We start from the raw sequence: 25,872 nt of genomic DNA, 5'->3' as shown, positions 1-25,872 counted from the left end.
ATCCCGATGCAATTTCTGTGTTTCATCATCACTCTGATAGTCCACAGATTACAGAATGCTTTCAGATGTGAATCGGAAACTACTACTGGTCTTCCAGGGAACGATCAAAGCGTTGACTGTTTGAGAATTACTCCCAAGGAGGAAAGTTCGCATGGTGACTGTTGTATTCAATCCCGATGCAATTTCTGTGTTTCATCAACACTCTGATACTCCACAGATTACAGAATGCCACCAGATGTGCATCGGAAACTGGTACTGGTCTTCCAGGGAACGATCAAACCGTAAACTCTTTGAGACATTACTCCCTTGGAGGAAAGTGCGGATGGTGACTGTTGTATTCAATCCCGATGCAATATCTTTGTTTCATCAACTCTCTGTTACTCTACAGATTACAGAATGCCACCAGATGTGCATCGGAAACTACTACAGGTCTTCCAGGGAACGATCAAAGCGTAGACTGTTTGAGAATTACTCCCATGGAGGAAAGTTTGCATGGTGACTGTTGTATTCAATCCCGATGCAATTACTGTGCTTCATCAACACTCTGATAGTCCACAGTTTACGGAAAGCCTCCAGGTGGGCAGCGGAAAGTACTACTGGTCTTCCAGGGAACGATCAATGCGTAGACTGTTAGAGGCATTACTCCCATTGAGGAAAGTGCGGATGGTGACTGTTGTATTCAATCCCGATGAAATATCTTTGTTTCATCAACTCTCTGTTACTCTACAGATTACAGAATGCCACCAGATGTGCATCGGAAACTACTACTGGTCTTCCAGGGAACGATCAAAGCGTAGACTGTTTGAGACATTACTACCATGGAGGAAACTGCGCATGGAGACTGTTGTATTCATCCCGAGGCAATTTCTGTGTTTCATCAACACTCTGATAGTCCACTGATTACAGAAAGCATCCAGATGTACATCGGAAACTACAACTGGTCTTCCAGGGAACGATCAAAGCGTAGACTGTTTGAGACATTACTCCCATGGACGAAAGTGCGCATGGTGGCAGTTGTATTTAATCCCGATGCAATTTCTGTGTTTCATCAACACTCTGATAGTCCACAAATTACGGAAAGCCTCCAGTTATGCATCGGAAACTACTACTGGTCTTCCAGGGAACGATGAAAGCGTAGACTGTTAGAGACATTACTTGCATGGAGGAAAGTGCGCATTGTGACTGTTGTATTCAATCCCGATGCAATTTCTGTGTTTAATCAACACTCTGATACGCCACAGATTACAGAATGCCACCAGATGTGCATCGGAAACTACTACTGGTCCTCCAGGGAACGATCAAAGCGTAGACTGTTTGAGACATTACTCCCATGGAGGAAAGTGCGCATGGTGACTGTTGTATTCAATCCCGATGCAATTACTGTGCTTCATCAACACTCTGATAGTCCACAGTTTACGGAAAGCCTCCAGGTGGGCAGCGGAAAGTACTACTGGTCTTCCAGGGAACGATCAATGCGTAGACTGTTAGAGACATTACTCCCATTGAGGAAAGTGCGGATGGTGACTGTTGTATTCAATCCCGATGAAATATCTTTGTTTCATCAACTCTCTGTTACTCTACAGATTACAGAATGCCACCAGATGTGCATCGGAAACTACTACTGGTCTTCCAGGGAACGATCAAAGCGTAGACTGTTTGAGACATTACTACCATGGAGGAAACTGCGCATGGAGACTGTTGTATTCATCCCGAGGCAATTTCTGTGTTTCATCAACACTCTGATAGTCCACAGATTACAGAAAGCATCCAGATGTACATCGGAAACTACAACTGGTCTTCCAGGGAACGATCAAAGCGTAGACTGTTTGAGACATTACTCCCATGGACGAAAGTGCGCATGGTGACAGTTGTATTTAATCCCGATGCAATTTCTGTGTTTCATCAACACTCTGATAGTCCACAAATTACGGAAAGCCTCCAGATATGCATCGGAAACTACTACTGGTCTTCCAGGGAACGATCAAAGCGTAGACTGTTAGAGACATTACTTGCATGGAGGAAAGTGCGCATGGTGACTGTTGTATTCAATCCCGATGCAATTTCTGTGTTTAATCAACACTCTGATACGCCACAGATTACAGAATGCCACCAGATGTGCATCGGAAACTACTACTGGTCCTCCAGGGAACGATCAATGCGTAGACTGTTTGAGACATTACTCCCGTAGGAGAAAGTGCGCATGGTGACTGTTGTATTCAATTCCGATTCAATTTCTGTGTTTCATCAACACTCTGACAGTCCACAGATTACAGAATGCCACCAGATGTGCATCGGAAACTACTACTGGTCTTCCGGGGAACAATCAAAGCGTAGACTCTTTGAGACGTTACTCCCGTGGAGGAAAGTGCGCATGGTGACTGTTGTATTCAATCCCGATGCAATTTCTGTGTTTCATCAACTCTCTGTTACTCTACAGATTACAGAATGCCACCAGATGTGCATCGAAAACTACTACTGATCTTCCAGGGAACGATCAAAGCGTAGACTGTTTGAGACATTACTACCATGGAGGAAACTGCGCATGGAGACTGTTGTATTCATCCCGAGGCAATTTCTGTGTTTCATCAACACTCTGATAGTCCACAGATTACAGAAAGCATCCAGATGTACATCGGAAACTACTACTGGTCTTCCAGGGAACGATCAAAGCGTAGATTGTTTGAGACATTACTCACATGGAGGAAAGTGCGCATGGTGACTGTTGTATTCAATCCCGATGCAATATCTGTGTTTCATCAACACTCTGATAGTCCACAGATTACAGAATGCCTCCAGATGTGCATCGGAAACCTCTACTGGTCTTCCAGGGAACGATCAAAGCGTAGACTGTATGAGACATTACTCCCATGGACGAAAGTGCGCATGGTGACAGTTGTATTCAATCCCGATGCAATTTCTGTGTTTCATCAACACTCTGATAGTCCACAAATTACGGAAAGCCTCCAGATATGCATCGGAAACTACTACTGGTCTTCCAGGGAACGATCAAAGCGTAGACTGTTAGAGACATTAATTGCATGGAGGAAAGTGCGCATGGTGACTGTTGTATTCAATCCCGATGCAATTTCTGTGTTTAATCAACACTCTGATACGCCACAGATTACAGAATGCCACCAGATGTGCATCGGAAACTACTACTGGTCCTCCAGGGAACGATCAATGCGTAGACTGTTTGAGACATTACTCCCGTGGAGGAATGTGCGCATGGTGACAGTTGTATTCAATCCCGATGCAATTTCTGTGTTTCATCATCACTCTGATAGTCCACAGATTACAGAATGCTTTCAGATGTGAATCGGAAACTACTACTGGTCTTCCAGGGAACGATCAAAGCGTTGACTGTTTGAGAATTACTCCCATGGAGGAAAGTTCGCATGGTGAATGTTGTATTCAATCCCGATGCAATTTCTGTGTTTCATCAACACTCTGATACTCCACAGATTACAGAATGCCACCAGATATGCATCGGAAACTGGTACTGGTCTTCCAGGGGACGATCAAACCGTAAACTCTTTGAGACATTACTCCCATGGAGGAAAGTGCGGATGGTGACTGTTGTATTCAATCCCGATGCATTTTCTTTGTTTCATCAACACTCTGAAAGTCCACTGATTACAGAATGCCACCAGATGTGCATCGGAAACTACTACAGGTCTTCCAGGGAACGATCAAAGCGTAGACTGTTTGAGAATTACTCCCATGGAGGAAAGTTCGCATGGTGACTGTTGTATTCAATCCCGATGCAATTTCTGTGTTTCATCAACACTCTGATAGTCCACAGATTACAGAATGCCTCCAGATGTGCATCGGAAACCACTACTGGTCTTCCAGGGAACGATCAAAGCGTAGACTGTTTGAGACATTACTCCCATGGACGAAAGTGCGCATGGTGACAGTTGTATTCAATCCCGATGCAATTTCTGTGTTTCATCAACACTCTGATAGTCCACAAAATACGGAAAGCCTCCAGATATGCATCGGAAACTACTACTGGTCTTCCAGGGAACGATCAAAGCGTAGACTGTTAGAGACATAACTTCCATGGACGAAAGTGCGCATGGTGACTGTTGTATTTAATCCCGATGCAATTTCTGTGTTTCATCAACACTCTGATACTCCAGAGATTACAGAATGCCACCAGATGTGCATCGGAAACTACTACTGGTCTTCCAGGGAACGATCAAAGCGTAGACTGTTTGAGACATTACTCCCATGGAGGAAAGTGCGCATGGTGACTGTTGTATTCAATCCCGATGCAATTACTGTGCTTCATCAACACTCTGATAGTCCACAGTTTACGGAAAGCCTCCAGGTGGGCAGCGGAAAGTACTACTGGTCTTCCAGGGAACGATCAATGCGTAGACTGTTAGAGACATTACTCCCATTGAGGAAAGTGCGGATGGTGACTGTTGTATTCAATCCCGATGAAATATCTTTGTTTCATCAACTCTCTGTTACTCTACAGATTACAGAATGCCACCAGATGTGCATCGGAAACTACTACTGGTCTTCCAGGGAACGATCAAAGCGTAGACTGTTTGAGACATTACTACCATGGAGGAAACTGCGCATGGAGACAGTTGTATTTAATCCCGATGCAATTTCTGTGTTTCATCAACACTCTGATAGTCCACAAATTACGGAAAGCCTCCAGATATGCATCGGAAACTACTACTGGTCTTCCAGGGAACGATCAAAGCGTAGACTGTTAGAGACATTACTTGCATGGAGGAAAGTGCGCATGGTGACTGTTGTATTCAATCCCGATGCAATTTCTGTGTTTAATCAACACTCTGATACGCCACAGATTACAGAATGCCACCAGATGTGCATCGGAAACTACTACTGGTCCTCCAGGGAACGATCAATGCGTAGACTGTTTGAGACATTACTCCCGTGGAGGAATGTGCGCATGGTGACTGTTGTATTCATCCCGAGGCAATTTCTGTGTTTCATCAACACTCTGATAGTCCACAGATTACAGAAAGCATCCAGATGTACATCGGAAACTACTACTGGTCTTCCAGGGAACGATCAAAGCGTAGACTGTTTGAGACATTACTCACATGGAGGAAAGTGCGCATGGTGACTGTTGTATTCAATCCCGATGCAATATCTGTGTTTCATCAACACTCTGATAGTCCACAGATTACAGAATGCCTCCAGATGTGCATCGGAAACCTCTACTGGTCTTCCAGGGAACGATCAAAGCGTAGACTGTATGAGACATTACTCCCATTGACGAAAGTGCGCATGGTGACAGTTGTATTAAATTCCGATGCAATTTCTGTGTTTCATCAACACTCTGATAGTCCACAGATTACGGAAAGCCTCCAGATATGCATCGGAAACTACTACTGGTCTTCCAGGGAACGATCAAAGCGTAGACCGTTAGAGACATTACTTGCATGGAGGAAAGTGCGCATGGTGACTGTTGTATTCAATCCCGATGCAATTTCTGTGTTTAATCAACACTCTGAAAGTCCACAGATTACAGAATGCCTCCAGATGTGCATCGGAAACCTCTACTGGTCTTCCAGGGAACGATCAAAGCGTAGACTGTATGAGACATTACTCCCATGGACGAAAGTGCGCATGGTGACAGTTGTATTCAATCCCGATGCAATTTCTGTGTTTCATCAACACTCTGATAGTCCACAAATTACGGAAAGCCTCCAGATATGCATCGGAAACTACTACTGGTCTTCCAGGGAACGATCAAAGCGTAGACTGTTAGAGACATTACTTGCATGGAGGAAAGTGCGCATGGTGACTGTTGTATTCAATCCCGATGCAATTTCTGTGTTTAATCAACACTCTGATACGCCACAGATTACAGAATGCCACCAGATGTGCATCGGAAACTACTACTGGTCCTCCAGGGAACGATCAATGCGTAGACTGTTTGAGACATTACTCCCGTGGAGGAATGTGCGCATGGTGACAGTTGTATTCAATCCCGATGCAATTTCTGTGTTTCATCATCACTCTGATAGTCCACAGATTACAGAATGCTTTCAGATGTGAATCGGAAACTACTACTGGTCTTCCAGGGAACGATCAAAGCGTTGACTGTTTGAGAATTACTCCCATGGAGGAAAGTTCGCATGGTGACTGTTGTATTCAATCCCGATGCAATTTCTGTGTTTCATCAACACTCTGATACTCCACAGATTACAGAATGCCACCAGATGTGCATCGGAAACAGGTACTGGTCTTCCAGGGAACGATCAAACCGTAAACTCTTTGAGACATTACTCCCTTGGAGGAAAGTGCGGATGGTGACTGTTGTATTCAATCCCGATGCAATATCTTTGTTTCATCAACTCTCTGTTACTCTACAGATTACAGAATGCCACCAGATGTGCATCGGAAACTACTACAGGTCTTCCAGGGAACGATCAAAGCGTAGACTGTTTGAGAATTACTCCCATGGAGGAAAGTTTGCATGGTGACTGTTGTATTCAATCCCGATGCAATTACTGTGCTTCATCAACACTCTGATAGTCCACAGTTTACGGAAAGCCTCCAGGTGGGCAGCGGAAAGTACTACTGGTCTTCCAGGGAACGATCAATGCGTAGACTGTTTGAGACATTACTCCCGTAGGAGAAAGTGCGCATGGTGACTGTTGTATTCAATTCCGATTCAATTTCTGTGTTTCATCAACACTCTGACAGTCCACAGATTACAGAATGCCACCAGATGTGCATCGGAAACTACTACTGGTCTTCCGGGGAACAATCAAAGCGTAGACTCTTTGAGACGTTACTCCCGTGGAGGAAAGTGCGCATGGTGACTGTTGTATTCAATCCCGATGCAATTTCTGTGTTTCATCAACTCTCTGTTACTCTACAGATTACAGAATGCCACCAGATGTGCATCGGAAACTACTACTGATCTTCCAGGGAACGATCAAAGCGTAGACTGTTTGAGACATTACTACCATGGAGGAAACTGCGCATGGAGACTGTTGTATTCATCCCGAGGCAATTTCTGTGTTTCATCAACACTCTGATAGTCCACAGATTACAGAAAGCATCCAGATGTACATCGGAAACTACTACTGGTCTTCCAGGGAACGATCAAAGCGTAGATTGTTTGAGACATTACTCACATGGAGGAAAGTGCGCATGGTGACTGTTGTATTCAATCCCGATGCAATATCTGTGTTTCATCAACACTCTGATAGTCCACAGATTACAGAATGCCTCCAGATGTGCATCGGAAACCTCTACTGGTCTTCCAGGGAACGATCAAAGCGTAGACTGTATGAGACATTACTCCCATGGACGAAAGTGCGCATGGTGACAGTTGTATTCAATCCCGATGCAATTTCTGTGTTTCATCAACACTCTGATAGTCCACAAATTACGGAAAGCCTCCAGATATGCATCGGAAACTACTACTGGTCTTCCAGGGAACGATCAAAGCGTAGACTGTTAGAGACATTAATTGCATGGAGGAAAGTGCGCATGGTGACTGTTGTATTCAATCCCGATGCAATTTCTGTGTTTAATCAACACTCTGATACGCCACAGATTACAGAATGCCACCAGATGTGCATCGGAAACTACTACTGGTCCTCCAGGGAACGATCAATGCGTAGACTGTTTGAGACATTACTCCCGTGGAGGAATGTGCGCATGGTGACAGTTGTATTCAATCCCGATGCAATTTCTGTGTTTCATCATCACTCTGATAGTCCACAGATTACAGAATGCTTTCAGATGTGAATCGGAAACTACTACTGGTCTTCCAGGGAACGATCAAAGCGTTGACTGTTTGAGAATTACTCCCATGGAGGAAAGTTCGCATGGTGAATGTTGTATTCAATCCCGATGCAATTTCTGTGTTTCATCAACACTCTGATACTCCACAGATTACAGAATGCCACCAGATATGCATCGGAAACTGGTACTGGTCTTCCAGGGGACGATCAAACCGTAAACTCTTTGAGACATTACTCCCATGGAGGAAAGTGCGGATGGTGACTGTTGTATTCAATCCCGATGCATTTTCTTTGTTTCATCAACACTCTGAAAGTCCACTGATTACAGAATGCCACCAGATGTGCATCGGAAACTACTACAGGTCTTCCAGGGAACGATCAAAGCGTAGACTGTTTGAGAATTACTCCCATGGAGGAAAGTTCGCATGGTGACTGTTGTATTCAATCCCGATGCAATTTCTGTGTTTCATCAACGCTCTGATAGTTCACAGATTACAGAATGACACCAGATGTAAATCGGAAACTACTACTGGTCTTCCAGGGAACGATCAAAGCGTAGACTGTTTGCGACATTACTCCCATGAAGGGAAGTGAGCATGGTGACTGTTGTATTCAATCCCGATGCAATTTCTGTGTTTCATCAACACTCTGATAGTCCACAGATTACAGAATGCCTCCAGATGTGCATCGGAAACCACTACTGGTCTTCCAGGGAACGATCAAAGCGTAGACTGTTTGAGACATTACTCCCATGGACGAAAGTGCGCATGGTGACAGTTGTATTCAATCCCGATGCAATTTCTGTGTTTCATCAACACTCTGATAGTCCACAAATTACGGAAAGCCTCCAGATATGCATCGGAAACTACTACTGGTCTTCCAGGGAACGATCAAAGCGTAGACTGTTAGAGACATAACTTCCATGGACGAAAGTGCGCATGGTGACTGTTGTATTCAATCCCGATGCAATTTCTGTGTTTCATCAACACTCTGATACTCCAGAGATTACAGAATGCCACCAGATGTGCATCGGAAACTACTACTGGTCTTCCAGGGAACGATCAAAGCGTAGACTGTTTGAGACATTACTACCATGGAGGAAACTGCGCATGGAGACTGTTGTATTCATCCCGAGGCAATTTCTGTGTTTCATCAACACTCTGATAGTCCACAGATTACACAAAGCATCCAGATGTACATCGGAAACTACAACTGGTCTTCCAGGGAACGATCAAAGCGTAGACTGTTTGAGACATTACTCCCATGGACGAAAGTGCGCATGGTGGCAGTTGTATTTAATCCCGATGCAATTTCTGTGTTTCATCAACACTCTGATAGTCCACAAATTACGGAAAGCCTCCAGATATGCATCGGAAACTACTACTGGTCTTCCAGGGAACGATGAAAGCGTAGACTGTTAGAGACATTACTTGCATGGAGGAAAGTGCTCATTGTGACTGTTGTATTCAATCCCGATGCAATTTCTGTGTTTAATCAACACTCTGATACGCCACAGATTACAGAATGCCACCAGATGTGCATCGGAAACTACTACTGGTCCTCCAGGGAACGATCAATGCGTAGACTGTTTGAGACATTACTCCCGTGGAGGAATGTGCGCATGGTGACTGTTGTATTCAATTCCGATTCAATTTCTGTGTTTCATCAACACTCTGACAGTCCACAGATTACAGAATGCCACCAGATGTGCATCGGAAACTACTACTGGTCTTCCGGGGAACAATCAAAGCGTAGACTCTTTGAGACGTTACTCCCGTGGAGGAAAGTGCGCATGGTGACTGTTGTATTCAATCCCGATGCAATTTCTATGTTTCATCAACTCTCTGTTACTCTACAGATTACAGAATGCCACCAGATGTGCATCGGAAACTACTACTGATCTTCCAGGGAACGATCAAAGCGTAGACTGTTTGAGACATTACTACCATGGAGGAAACTGCGCATGGAGACTGTTGTATTCATCCCGAGGCAATTTCTGTGTTTCATCAACACTCTGATAGTCCACAGATTACAGAAAGCATCCAGATGTACATCGGAAACTACTACTGGTCTTCCAGGGAACGATCAAAGCGTAGACTGTTTGAGATATTACTCACGTGGGGGAATGTGCGCATGGTGACTGTTGTATTCAATCCCGATGCAATATCTGTGTTTCATCAACACTCTGATAGTCCACAGATTACAGAATGCCTCCAGATGTGCATCGGAAACCTCTACAGGTCTTCCAGGGAACGATCAAAGCGTAGACTGTATGAGACATTACTCCCATGGACGAAAGTGCGCATGGTGACAGTTGTATTCAATCCCGATGCAATTTCTGTGTTTCATCAACACTCTGATAGTCCACAAATTACGGAAAGCCTCCAGATATGCATCGGAAACTACTACTGGTCTTCCAGGGAACGATCAAAGCGTAGACTGTTAGAGACATTACTTGCATGGAGGAAAGTGCGCATGGTGACTGTTGTATTCAATCCCGATGCAATTTCTGTGTTTAATCAACACTCTGATACGCCACAGATTACAGAATGCCACCAGATGTGCAACGGAAACTACTACTGGTCCTCCAGGGAACGATCAATGCGTAGACTGTTTGAGACATTACTCCCGTGGAGGAATGTGCGCATGGTGACAGTTGTATTCAATCCCGATGCAATTTCTGTGTTTCATCATCACTCTGATAGTCCACAGATTACAGAATGCTTTCAGATGTGAATCGGAAACTACTACTGGTCTTCCAGGGAACGATCAAAGCGTTGACTGTTTGAGAATTACTCCCATGGAGGAAAGTTTGCATGGTGACTGTTGTATTCAATCCCGATGCAATTTCTGTGTTTCATCAACACTCTGATACTCCACAGATTACAGAATGCCACCAGATGTGCATCGGAAACTGGTACTGGTCTTCCAGGGAACGATCAAACCGTAAACTCTTTGAGACATTACTCCCATGGAGGAAAGTGCGGATGGTGACTGTTGTATTCAATCCCGATGCATTTTCTTTGTTTCATCAACACTCTGATAGTCCACAGATTACAGAATGCCACCAGATGTGCATCGGAAACTACTACAGGTCTTCCAGGGAACGATCAAAGCGTAGACTGTTTGAGAATTACTCCCATGGAGGAAAGTTCGCATGGTGACTGTTGTATTCAATCCCGATGCAATTTCTGTGTTTCATCAACGCTCTGATAGTTCACTGATTACAGAATGACACCAGATGTAAATCGGAAACTACTACTGGTCTTCCAGGGAACGATCAAAGCGTAGACTGTTTGCGACATTACTCCCATGAAGGGAAGTGAGCATGGTGACTGTTGTATTCAATCCCGATGCAATTTCTGTGTTTCATCAACACTCTGATAGTCCACAGATTACAGAATGCCTCCAGATGTGCATCGGAAACCACTACTGGTCTTCCAGGGAACGATCAAAGCGTAGACTGTTTGAGACATTACTCCCATGGACGAAAGTGCGCATGGTGACAGTTGTATTCAATCCCGATGCAATTTCTGTGTTTCATCAACACTCTGATAGTCCACAAATTACGGAAAGCCTCCAGATATGCATCGGAAACTACTACTGGTCTTCCAGGGAACGATCAAAGCGTAGACTGTTAGAGACATAACTTCCATGGACGAAAGTGCGCATGGTGACTGTTGTATTCAATCCCGATGCAATTTCTGTGTTTCATCAACACTCTGATACTCCAGAGATTACAGAATGCCACCAGATGTGCATCGGAAACTACTACTGGTCTTCCAGGGAACGATCAAAGCGTAGACTGTTTGAGACATTACTCCCATTCAGGAAAGTGCGCATGGTGACTGTTGTATTCAATCCCGATGCAGTTTCTGTGTTTCATCAACACTCTGATAGACAACAGATTACAGAATGCCTCCAGATGTGCGTCGGAAACTACTACTGGTCTTCCAGGGAACGATCAAATAGTAGACTGTTTGAGACATTTCTACCATGGAGGAAAGTGCGCATGGTGACTGTTGTATTCAATCCCGATGCAATTTCTGTGTTTCATCAACACTCTGATAGTCCACAGATTACAGAATGCCTCCAGATGTGCATCGGAAACCACTACTGGTCTTCCAGGGAACGATCAAAGCGTAGACTGTTTGAGACATTACTCCCATGGACGAAAGTGCGCATGGTGACAGTTGTATTCAATCCCGATGCAATTTCTGTGTTTCATCAACACTCTGATAGTCCACAAATTACGGAAAGCCTCCAGATATGCATCGGAAACTACTACTGGTCTTCCAGGGAACGATCAAAGCATAGACTGTTAGGGACATAACTTCCATGACGGAAAGTGCGCATGGTGACTGATGTATTCAATCCCGATGCAATTTCTGTGTTTCATCAACACTCTGATACTCCAGAGATTACAGAATGCCACCAGATGTGCATCGGAAACTACTACTGGTCTTCCAGGGAACGATCAAATAGTAGACTGTTTGAGACATTTCTACCATGGAGGAAAGTGCGCATGGTGACTGTTGTATTCAATCCCGATGCAATTACTGTGCTTCATCAACACTCTGATAGTCCACAGTTTACGGAAAGCCTCCAGGTGTGCAGCGGAAAGTACTACTGGTCTTCCAGGCAACGATCAAAGCGTAGACTGTTAGAGACATTACTCCCATTGAGGAAAGTGCGGATGGTGACTGTTGTATTCAATCCCGATGCAATATCTTTGTTTCATCAACTCTCTGTTACTCTACAGATTACAGAATGCCACCAGATGTGCATCGGAAACTACTACAGGTCTTCCAGGGAACGATCAAAGCGTAGACTGTTTGAGAATTACTCCCATGGAGGAAAGTGCGCATGATGACTGTTGTATTCAATCCCGATGCAATTACTGTGCTTCATCAACACTCTGATAGTCCACAGTTTACGGAAAGCCTCCAGGTGGGCAGCGGAAAGTACTACTGGTCTTCCAGGGAACGATCAATGCGTAGACTGTTAGAGACATTACTCCCATTGAGGAAAGTGCGGATGGTGACTGTTGTATTCAATCCCGATGAAATATCTTTGTTTCATCAACTCTCTGTTACTCTACAGATTACAGAATGCCACCAGATGTGCATCGGAAACTACTACTGGTCTTCCAGGGAACGATCAAAGCGTAGATTGTTTGAGACATTACTACCATGGAGGAAACTGCGCATGGAGACTGTTGTATTCATCCCGAGGCAATTTCTGTGTTTCATCAACACTCTGATAGTCCACAGATTACAGAAAGCATCCAGATGTACATCGGAAACTACAACTGGTCTTCCAGGGAACGATCAAAGCGTAGACTGTTTGAGACATTACTCCCATGGACGAAAGTGCGCATAGTGACAGTTGTATTTAATCCCGATGCAATTTCTGTGTTTCATCAACACTCTGATAGTCCACAAATTACGGAAAGCCTCCAGATATGCATCGGAAACTACTACTGGTCTTCCAGGGAACGATCAAAGCGTAGACTGTTAGAGACATTACTTGCATGGAGGAAAGTGCGCATGGTGACTGTTGTATTCAATCCCGATGCAATTTCTGTGTTTAATCAACACTCTGATACGCCACAGATTACAGAATGCCACCAGATGTGCATCGGAAACTACTACTGGTCCTCCAGGGAACGATCAATGCGTAGACTGTTTGAGACATTACTCCCGTGGAGGAATGAGCGCATGGTGACTGTTGTATTCAATTCCGATTCAATTTCTGTGTTTCATCAACACTCTGACAGTCCACAGATTACAGAATGATACCAGATGTGCATCGGAAACTACTACTGGTCTTACGGGGAACAATCAAAGCGTAGACTCTTTGAGTCGTTACTCCCGTGGAGGAAAGTGCGCATGGTGACTGTTGTATTCAATCCCGATGCAATTTCTGTGTTTCATCAACACTCTGATAGTCCACAGATTACAGAATGCTTTCAGATGTGAATCGGAAACTACTACTGGTCTTCCAGGGAACGATCAAAGCGTTGACTGTTTGAGAATTACTCCCATGGAGGAAAGTTCGCATGGTGACTGTTGTATTCAATCCCGATGCAATTTCTGTGTTTCATCAACACTCTGATACTCCACAGATTACAGAATGCCACCAGATGTGCATCGGAAACTACTACAGGTCTTCCAGGGAACGATCAAAGCGTAGACTGTTTGAGAATTACTCCCATGGAGGAAAGTTCGCATGGTGACTGTTGTATTCAATCCCGATGCAATTTCTGTGTTTCATCAACGCTCTGATAGTTCACAGATTACAGAATGACACCAGATGTGCATCGGAAACTACTACTGGTCTTCCAGGGAACGATCAAAGCGTAGACTGTTTGCGACATTACTCCCATGAAGGGAAGTGAGCATGGTGACTGTTGTATTCAATCCCGATGCAATTTCTGTGTTTCATCAACACTCTGATAGTCCACAGATTACAGAATGCCTCCAGATGTGCATCGGAAACCACTACTGGTCTTCCAGGGAACGATCAAAGCGTAGACTGTTTGAGACATTACTCCCAAGGACGAAAGTGCGCATGGTGACAGTTGTATTCAATCCCGATGCAATTTCTGTGTTTCATCAACGCTCTGATAGTTCACAGATTACAGAATGACACCAGATGTGCATCGGAAACTACTACTGGTCTTCCAGGGAACGATCAAAGCGTAGACTGTTTGCGACATTACTCCCATGAAGGGAAGTGAGCATGGTGACTGTTGTATTCAATCCCGATGCAATTTCTGTGTTTCATCAACACTCTGATAGTCCACAGATTACAGAATGCCTCCAGATGTGCATCGGAAACCACTACTGGTCTTCCAGGGAACGATCAAAGCGTAGACTGTTTGAGACATTACTCCCAAGGACGAAAGTGCGCATGGTGACAGTTGTATTCAATCCCGATGCAATTTCTGTGTTTCATCAACACTCTGATACTCCAGAGATTACAGAATGCCACCAGATGTGCATCGGAAACTACTACTGGTCTTCCAGGGAACGATCAAAGCGTAGACTGTTTGAGACATTACTCCCATGGAGGAAAGTGCGCATGGTGACTGTTGTATTCAATCCCGATGCAGTTTCTGTGTTTCATCAACACTCTGATAGACAACAGATTACAGAATGCCTCCAGATGTGCATCGGAAACTACTACTGGTCTTCCAGGGAACGATCAAATAGTAGACTGTTTGAGACATTTCTACCATGGAGAAAAGTGCACATGGTGACTGTTGTATTCAATCCCGATGCATTTTCTTTGTTTCATCAACACTCTTATAGTCCACAGATTACAGAATGCCACCATATGTGCATCGGAAACTACTACAGGTCTTCCAGGGAACGATCAAAGCGTAGACTGTTTGAGAATTACTCCCATGGAGGAAAGTTCGCATGGTGACTGTTGTATTCAATCCCGATTCAATTTCTGTGTTTCGTCAACGCTCTGATAGTTCACAGATTACAGAATGACACCAGATGTGCATCGGAAACTACTACTGGTCTTTCAGGGAACGATCAAAGCGTAGACTGTTTGCGACATTACTCCCATGAAGGGAAGTGAGCATGGTGACTGTTGTATTCAATCCCGATGCAATTTCTTTGTTTCATCAACACTCTGATAGTCCACAGATTACAGAATGCCTCCAGATGTGCATCGGAAACCACTACTGGTCTTCCAGGGAACGATCAAAGCGTAGACTGTTTGAGACATTACTCCCATGGACGAAAGTGCGCATGGTGACTGTTGTAATCAATCCCGATGCAATTTCTCTGTTTCATGAATAGTCTGATAATCCACAGATTACAGAATGGCACCAGATGTGCATCGGAAACTACTACTGGTCTTCCAGGGAATGATGAAAGCGTAGACTGTTGGAGACATTTCTCCTATGGAGGAAAGTGCGCATGGTGACTGATGTATTCAATCCCGATGCAATTTCTGTGTTTCATCAACACTCTGATAGTCCACAAATTACGGAAAGCCTCCAGATATGCATCGGAAACTACTACTGGTCTTCCAGGGAACGATCAAAGCGTAGACTGTTAGGGACATTACTTCCATGGCGGAAAGTGCGCATGGTGACTGTCGTATTCAATCCCGATGCAATTTCTGTGTTTCATCAACACTCTGATACTCCAGAGATTACAGAATGCCACCAGATGTGCATCGGAAACTACTACTGGTCTTCCAGGGAACGATCAAAGCGTAGACTGTTTGAGACATTACTCCCATGTAGGAAAGTGCGCATGGTGACTGTTGTATTCAATCCCGATGCAGTTTCTGTGTTTCATCAACACTCTGATAGACAACAGATTACAGAATGCCTCCAGATGTGCATCGGAAACTACTACTGGTCTTCCAGGGAACGATCAAATAGTAGACTGTTTGAGACATTTCTACCATGGAGGAAAGTGCGCATGGTGACTGTTGTATTCAATCCCGATGCAATTACTGTGCTTCATCAACACTCTGATAGTCCACAGTTTACGGAAAGCCTCCAGGGGTGCAGCGGAAAGTACTACTGGTCTTCCAGGCAACGATCAAAGCGTAGACTGTTAGAGACATTACTCCCATTGAGGAAAGTTCGCATGGTGACTGTTGTATTCAATCCCGATTCAATTTCTGTGTTTCATCAACGCTCTGATAGTTCACAGATTACAGAATGACACCAGATGTGCATCGGAAACTACTACTGGTCTTCCAGGGAACGATCAAAGCGTAGACTGTTTGAGACATTACTCCCATGGACGAAAGTGCGCATGGTGACTGTTGTATTCAATCCCGATGCAATTTCTGTGTTTCATCAACACTCTGATAGTCCACAGATTACAGAATGCCTCCAGATATGCATCGGAAACTACAACTGGTCTTCCAGGGAACGATCAAAGCGTAGACTGTTAGGGACATTACTTCCATGGCGGAAAGTGCGCATGGTGACTGTTGTATTCAATCCCGATGCAATTTCTGTGTTTCATCAACACTCTGATACGCCACAGATTACAGAATGCCACCAGATGTGCATCGGAAACTACTACTGGTACTCCAGGGAACGATCAATGCGTAGACTGTTTGAGACATTACTCCCGTGCAGGAATGTGCGCATGGTGACTGTTGTATTCAATTCCGATTCAATTTCTGTGTTTCATCAACACTCTGACAGTCCACAGATTACAGAATGCTTTCAGATGTGAATCGGAAACTACTACTGGTCTTCCAGGGAACGATCAAAGCGTAGACTGTTTGAGAATTACTCCCATGGAGGAAAGTTCGCATGGTCACTGTTGTATTCAATCCCGATGCAATTTCTGTGTTTCATCAACACTCTGATACTCCACAGATTACAGAATGCCACCAGATGTGCATCGGAAACTGGTACTGGTCTTCCAGGGAACGATCAAACCGTAAACTCTTTGAGACATTACTCCCATGGAGGCAAGTGCGGATGGTGACTGTTGTATTCAATCCCGATGCATTTTCGGTTTTTCATCAACACTATGATAGTCCACAGATTACAGAATGCCACCAGATGTGCATCGGAAACTACTACAGGTCTTCCAGGGAACGATCAAAGCGTAGACTGTTTGAGAATTACTCCTATGGAGGAAAGTTCGCATGGTGACTGTTGTATTCAATCCCGATGCAATTACTGTGCTTCATCAACACTCTGATAGTCCACAGTTTACGGAAAGCCTCCAGGTGTGCAGCGGAAAGTACTACTGGGCTTCCAGGGAACGATCAAAGCGTAGACTGTTAGAGACATTACTCCCATTGAGGAAAGTGCGGATGGTGACTGTTGTATTCAATCCCGATGAAATATCTTTGTTTCATCAACTCTCTGTTACTCTACAGATTACAGAATGCCACCAGATGTGCATCGGAAACTACTACTGGTCTTCCAGGGAACGATCAAAGCGTAGACTGTTTGAGACATTACTACCATGGAGGAAACTGCGCATGGAGACTGTTGTATTCATCCCGAGGCAATTTCTGTGTTTCATCAACACTCTGATAGTCCACAGATTACAGAAAGCATCCAGATGTACATCGGAAACTACTACTGGTCTTCCAGGGAACGATCAAAGCGTAGACTGTTTGAGACATTACTCCCATGGAGGAAAGTGAGCATGGTGACTGTTGTATTCAATCCCGATGCAATATCTGTGTTTCATCAACACTCTGATAGTCCACAGATTACAGAATGCCACCAGATGTGCATCGGAAACTACTACTGGTCCTCCAGGGAACGATCAATGCGTAGACTGTTTGAGACATTACTGCCGTGAAGGAATGTGCGCATGGTGACTGTTGTATTCAATTCCGATTCAATTTCTGTGTTTCATCAACACTCTGACAGTCCACAGATTACAGAATGCCACCAGATGTGCATCGGAAAATACTACTGGTCTTCCGGGGAACGATCAAAGCGTAGACTCTTTGAGACGTTACTCCCGTGGAGGAAAGTGCGCATGGTGACTGTTGTATTCAATCCCGATGCAATTTCTGTGTTTCATCAACACTCTGATAGTCCACAGATTACAGAATGATTTCAGATGTGAATCGGAAACTACTACTGGTCTTCCAGGGAACGATCAAAGCGTAGACTGTTTGAGAATTACACCCATGGAGGAAAGTTCGCATGGTGACTGTTGTATTCAATCCCGATGCAATTTCTGTGTTTCATCAACACTCTGATACTCCACAGATTACAGAATGCCACCAGATGTGCATCGGAAACTACTACTGGGCTTCCAGGGAACGATCAAACCGTAAACTCTTTGAGACATTACTCCCATGGAGGAAAGTACGGATGGTGACTGTTGTATTCAATCCCGATGCATTTTCTGTGGTTCATCAACACTCTGATAGTCCACAGATTACAGAATGCCACCAGATGGGCGTCGGAAACTACTACAGGTCTTCCAGGGAACGATCAAAGCGTAGACTGTTTGAGAAGTACTCCCATGGAGGAAAGTTCGCATGGTGACTGTTGTATTCAATCCCGATGCAATTTCTGTGCTTCATCAACACTCTGATAGTCCACAGTTTACGGAAAGCCTCCAGGTGTGCAGCGGAAAGTACTACTGGTCTTCCAGGGAACGATCAAAGCGTAGACTGTTAGAGACATTACTCCCATTGAGGAAAGTGCGGATGGAGACTATTGTATACAATCCCGATGCAATATCTTTGTTTCATCAACTCTCTGATACTCTACATATTACAGAATGCCACCAGATGTGCATCGGAAACTACTACTGGTCTTCCAGGGAACGATCAAGGCGTAGACTGTTTGAGACATTACTACCATGGAGGAAACTGCGCATGGAGACTGTTGTATTCATCCCGAGGCAATTTCTGTGTTTCATCAACACTCTGATAGTCCACAGATTACAGAAAGCATCCAGATGTACAGCGGAAACTACTACTGGTCTTCCAGGGAACGATCAAAGCGTAGACTGTTTGAGACATTACTCCCATGGAGGAAAGTGCGCATGGTGACTGTTGTATTCAATCCCGATGCAATATCTGTGTTTCATCAACACTCTGATAGTCCACAGATTACAGAATGCCTCCAGATGTGCATCGGAAACCTCTACTGGTCTTCCAGGGAACGATCAAATCGTAGACTGTATGAGACATTACTCCCATGGACGAAAGTGCGCATGGTGACAGTTGTATTCAATCCCGATGCAATTTCTGTGTTTCATCAACACTCTGATAGTCCACAATTTACGGAAAGCCTCCAGATATGCATCGGAAACTACTACTGGTCTTCCAGGGAACGCTCAAAGCGTAGACTGTTAGAGACATTACTTGCATGGAGGAAAGTGCGCATGGTGACTGTTGTATTCAATCCCGATGCAATCTCTGTGTTTAATCAACACCCTGATACGCCACAGATTACAGAATGCCACCAGATGTGCATCGGAAACTACTACTGGTCCTCCAGGGAACGATCAATGCGTAGACTGTTTGAGACATTACTCCCGTGGAGGAATGTGCGCATGGTGACTGTTGTATTCAATTCCGATTCAATTTCTGTGTTTCATCAACACTCTGACAGTCCACAGATTACAGAATGCCACCAGATGTGCATCGGAAACTACTACTAGTCTTCCGGGGAACGATCAAAGCGTAGACTCTTTGAGACGTTACTCCCGTGGAGGAAAGTGCGCATGGTGACTGTTGTATTCAATCCCGATGCAATTTCTGTGTTTCATCAACACTCTGATAGTCCACAGATTACAGAATGCTTTCAGATGTGAATCGGAAACTACTACTGGCTTTCCAGGGAACGATCAAAGCGTTGACTGTTTGAGAATTACTCCCATATATTAAAGTTCGCATGGTGAATGTTGTATTCAATCCCGATGCAATTTCTGTGTTTCATCAACACTCTGATACTCCACAGATTACAGAATGCCACTAGATGTGCATCGGAAACTGGTACTGGTCTTCCAGGGAACGATCAAAGCGTAGACTGTTTGCGACATTACTCCCATGAAGGGAAGTGAGCATGGTGACTGTTGTATTCAATCCCGATGCAATATCTGTGTTTCATCAACACTCTGATAGTCCACAGATTACAGAATGCCTCCAGATGTGCATCGGAAACCACTACTGGTCTTCCAGGGAACGATCAAAGCGTAGACTGTTTGAGACATTACTCCCATGGACGAAAGTGCGAATGGTGACAGTTGTATTCAATCCCGATGCAATTTCTGTGTTTCATCAACACTCTGATAGTCCACAAATTACGGAAAGCCTCCAGATATGCATCGGAAACTACTACTGGTCTTCCAGGGAACGATCAAAGCGTAGACTGTTAGAGACATAACTTCCATGGACGAAAGTGCGCATGGTGGCTGTTGTATTCAATCCCGATGCAATTTCTGTGTTTCATCAACACTCTGATACTCCAGAGATTACAGAATGCCACCAGATGTGCATCGGAAACTACTACTGGTCTTCCAGGGAACGATCAAAGCGTAGACTGTTTGAGACATTACTCCCATGGAGGAAAGTGCGCATGGTGACTGTTGTATTCAATCCCGATGCAGTTTCTGTGTTTCATCAACACTCTGATAGACAACAGATTACAGAATGCCTCCAGATGTGCATCGGAAACTACTACTGGTCTTCCAGGGAACGATCAAATAGTAGACTGTTTGAGACATTTCTACCATGGAGGAAAGTGCGCATGGTGACTGTTGTATTCAATCCCGATGCATTTTCTTTGTTTCATCAACACTCTGATAGTCCACAGATTACAGAATGCCACCAGATGTGCATCGGAAACTACTACAGGTCTTCCAGGGAACGATCAAAGCGTAGACTGAGAATTACCCCATGGAGGAAAGTTCGCATGGTGACTGTTGTATTCAATCCCGATGCAATTTCTGTGTTTCATCAACGCTCTGATAGTTCACAGATTACAGAATGACACCAGATGTGCATCGGAAACCACTACTGGTCTTCCAGGGAACGATCAAAGCGTAGACTGTTTGAGACATTACTCCCATGGACGAAAGTGCGCATGGTGACTGTTGTATTCAATCCCGATGCAATTTCTGTGTTTCATCAACACTCTGATGGTCCACAAATTACGGAAAGCCTCCAGATATGCATCGGAAACTACTACTGGTCTTCCAGGGAACGATCAAAGCGTAGACTGTTAGGGACATTACTTCCATGGCGGAAAGTGCGCATGGTGACTGTTGTATTCTATCCCGATGCAATTTCTGTGTTTCATCAACACTCTGATACTCCAGAGATTACAGAATGCCACCAGATGTGCATCGGAAACTACTACTGGTCTTCCAGGGAACGATCAAAGCGTAGACTGTTTGAGACATTACTCACATGGAGGAAAGTGCGCATGGTGACTGTTGTATTCATTCCCGATGCAGTTTCTGTGTTTCATCAACACTCTGATAGACAACAGATTACAGAATGCCTCCTGATGTGCATCGGAAACTACTACTGGTCTTCCAGGGAACGATCAAATAGTAGACTGTTTGAGACATTTCTACCATGGAGGAAAGTGTGCATGGTGACTGTTGTATTCAATCCCGATGCAATTACTGTGCTTCATCAACACTTTGATAGTCCACAGTTTACGGAAAGCCTCCAGGTGTGCAGCGGAAAGTACTACTGGTCTTCCAGGGAACGATCAAAGCGTAGACTGTTAGAGACATTACTCCCATTGAGGAAAGTGCGGATGGTGACTGTTGTATTCAATCCCGATGCAATATCTTTGTTTCATCACCTCTCTGTTACTCTACAGATTACAGAATGCCACCAGATGTGCATCGGAAACTACTACTGGTCCTCCAGGGAACGATCAATGCGTAGACTGTTTGAGACATTACTCCCGTGGAGGAATGTGCGCATGGTGACTGTTGTATTCAATTCCGATTCAATTTCTGTGTTTCATCAACACTCTGACAGTCCACAGATTACAGAATGCCACCAGATGTGCATCGGAAACTACTACTGGTCTTCCGGGGAACGATCAAAGCGTAGACTCTTTGAGACGTTACTCCCGTGGAGGAAAGTGCGCATGGTGACTGTTGTATTCAATCCCGATGCAATTTCTGTGTTTCATCAACACTCTGATAGTCCACAGATTACAGAATGCTTTCAGATGTGAATCGGAAACTACTACTGGTCTTCCAGGGAACGATCAAATCGTTGACTGTTTTAGAATTACTCCCATGGAGAAAAGTTCGCATGGTGACTGTTGTATTCAATCCCGATGCAATTTCTGTGTTTCATCAACGCTCTGATAGTTCACAGATTACAGAATGACACCAGATGTGCATCGGAAACTACTACTGGTCTTCCAGGGAACGATCAAAACGTAGACTGTTTGCGACATTACTCCCATGAATGGAAGTGAGCATGGTGACTGTTGTATTCAATCCCGATGCAATTTCTGTGTTTCATCAACACTCTGATAGTCCACAGATTACAGAATGCCTCCAGATGTGCATCGGAAACCACTACTGGTCTTCCAGGGAACGATCAAAGCGTAGACTGTTTGAGACATTACTCCCATTGACGAAAGTGCGCATGGTGACAGATGTATTCAATCCCGATGCAATTTCTGTGTTTCATCAACACTCTGATACTCCAGAGATTACAGAATGCCACCAGATGTGCATCGGAAACTACTACTGGTCTTCCAGTTAACGATCAAATAGTAGACTGTTTGAGACATTTCTACCATGGAGGAAAGTGCGCTTGGTGACTGTTGTATTCAATCCCGATGCATTTTCTTTGTTTCATCAACACTCTGATAGTCCACAGATTACAGAATGCCACCAGATGTGCATCGGAAACTACTACAGGTCTTCCAGGGAACGATCAAAGCGTAGACTGAGAATTACTCCCATGGAGGAAAGTTCGCATGGTGACTGTTGTATTCAATCCCGATGCAATTTCTGTGTTTCATCAACGCTCTGATAGTTCACAGATTACAGAATGATACCAGATGTGCATCGGAAACTACTACTGGTCTTCCAGGGAACGATCAAAGCGTAGACTGTTTGAGACATTACTCCCATGGACGAAAGTGCGCATGGTGACAGTTGTATTCAATCCCGATGCAATTTCTGTGTTTCATCAACACTCTGATAGTCCACAAATTACGGAAAGCCTCCAGATATGCATCGGAAACTACTACTGGTCTTCCAGGGAACGATCAAAGCGTACACTGTTTTAGACATTACTCCCATGGAGGAAAGTGCGCATGGTGACTGTTGTATTCAATCCCGATGCAGTTTCTGTGTTTCATCAACACTCTGTTAGACAACAGATTACAGAATGCCTCCTGATGTGCATCGGAAACTACTACTGGTCTTCCAGGGAACGATCAAATAGTAGACTGTTTGAGACATTTCTACCATGGAGGAAAGTGCGCATGGTGACTGTTGTATTCAATCCCGATGCAATTACTGTGCTTCATCAACACTCTGATAGTCCACAGTTTACGGAAAGCATCCAGGTGTGCAGCGGAAAGTACTACTGGTCTTCCAGGGAACGATCAAAGCGTAGACTGTTAGAGACATTACTCCCATTGAGGAAAGTGCGGATGGTGACTGTTGTATTCAATCCCGATGCAATATCTTTGTTTCATCAACTCTCTGTTACTCTACAGTTTACAGAATGCCACCAGATGTGCATCGGAAACTACTACTGGTCCTCCAGGGAACGATCAATGCGTAGACTGTTTGAGACATTACTCCCGTGGAGGAATGTGCGCATGGTGACTGTTGTATTCAATTCCGATTCAATTTCTGTATTTCATCAACACTCTGACAGTCCACAGATTACAGAATGCCACCAGATGTGCATCGGAAACTACTACTGGTCTTCCGGGGAACGATCAAAGCGTAGACTCTTTGAGACGTTACTCCCGTGGAGGAAAGTGCGCATGGTGACTGTTGTATTCAATCCCGATGCAATTTCTGTGTTTCATCAACACTCTGATAGTCCACAGATTACAGAATGCTTTCAGATGTGAATCGGAAACTACTACTGGTCTTCCAGGGAACGATCAAAGCGTTGACTGTTTGAGAATTACTCCCATGGAGGAAAGTTCGCATGGTGACTGTTGTATTCAATCCCGATGCAATTTCTGTGTTTCATCAACACTCTGATACTCCACAGATTACAGAATGCCACCAGATGTGCATCGGAAACTGGTACTGGTCTTCCAGGGAACGATCAAACCGTAAACTCTTTGAGACATTACTCCCATGGAGGAAAGTGCGGATGGTGACTGTTGTATTCAATCCCGATGCATTTTCTTTTTTCATCAACACTCTGATAGTCCACAGATTACAGAATGCCACCAGATGTGCATCGGAAACTACTACAGGTCTTCCAGGGAACGATCAAAGCGTAGACTGTTTGAGAATTACTCCCATGGAGGAAAGTTCGCATGGTGACTGTTGTATTCAATCCCGATGCAATTTCTGTGTTTCATCAAAGCTCTGATAGTTCACAGATTACAGAATGACACCAGATGTGCATCGGAAACTACTACTGGTCTTCCAGGGAACGATCAAAGCGTAGACTGTTTGCGACATTACTCCCATGAAGGGAAGTGAGCATGGTGACTGTTGTATTCAATCCCGATGCAATTTCTGTGTTTCATCAACACTCTGATAGTCCACAGATTACAGAATGCCTCCAGATGTGCATCGGAAACCACTACTGGTCTTCCAGGGAACGATCAAAGCGTAGACTGTTTGAGACATTACTCCCATTGACGAAAGTGCGCATGGTGACAGATGTATTCAATCCCGATTTAATTTCTGTGTTTCATCAACACTCTGATAGTCCACAAATTACGGAAAGCCTCCAGATATGCATCGGAAACTACTACTGGTCTTCCAGGGAACGATCAAAGCGTAGACTGTTAGAGACATAACTTCCATGGACGAAAGTGCGCATGGTGACTGTTGTATTCAATCCCGATGTAATTTCTGTGTTTCATCAACACTCTGATACTCCAGAGATTACAGAATGCCACCAGATGTGCATCGGAAACTACTACTGGTCTTCCAGGGAACGATCAAATCGTAGACTGTTTGAGACATTACTCCCATGGAGGAAAGTGCGCATGGTGACTGTTGTATTCAATCCCGATGCAGTTTCTGTGTTTCATCAACACTCTGATAGACAACAGATTACAGAATGCCTCCAGATGTGCATCGGAAACTACTACTGGTCTTCCAGGGAACGATCAAATAGTAGACTGTTTGAGACATTTCTACCATGGACGAAAGTGCGCATGGTGACAGTTGTATTCAATCCCGATGCAATTTCTGTGTTTCATCAACACTCTGATAGTCCACAAATTACGGAAAGCCTCCAGATATGCATCGGAAACTACTACTGGTCTTCCAGGGAACGATCAAAGCGTACACTGTTTTAGACATTACTCCCATAGAGGAAAGTGCGCATGGTGACTGTTGTATTCAATCCCGATGCAGTTTCTGTGTTTCATCAACACTCTGTTAGACAACAGATTACAGAATGCCTCCTGATGTGCATCGGAAACTACTACTGGTCTTCC

This window comes from Schistocerca gregaria, chromosome 1 (assembly GCF_023897955.1).
Source record: "Schistocerca gregaria isolate iqSchGreg1 chromosome 1, iqSchGreg1.2, whole genome shotgun sequence".
In the NCBI taxonomy this organism is placed as follows: Eukaryota; Metazoa; Arthropoda; class Insecta; order Orthoptera; family Acrididae; genus Schistocerca; species Schistocerca gregaria.
This window is presented reverse-complemented; position numbering follows the sequence as displayed.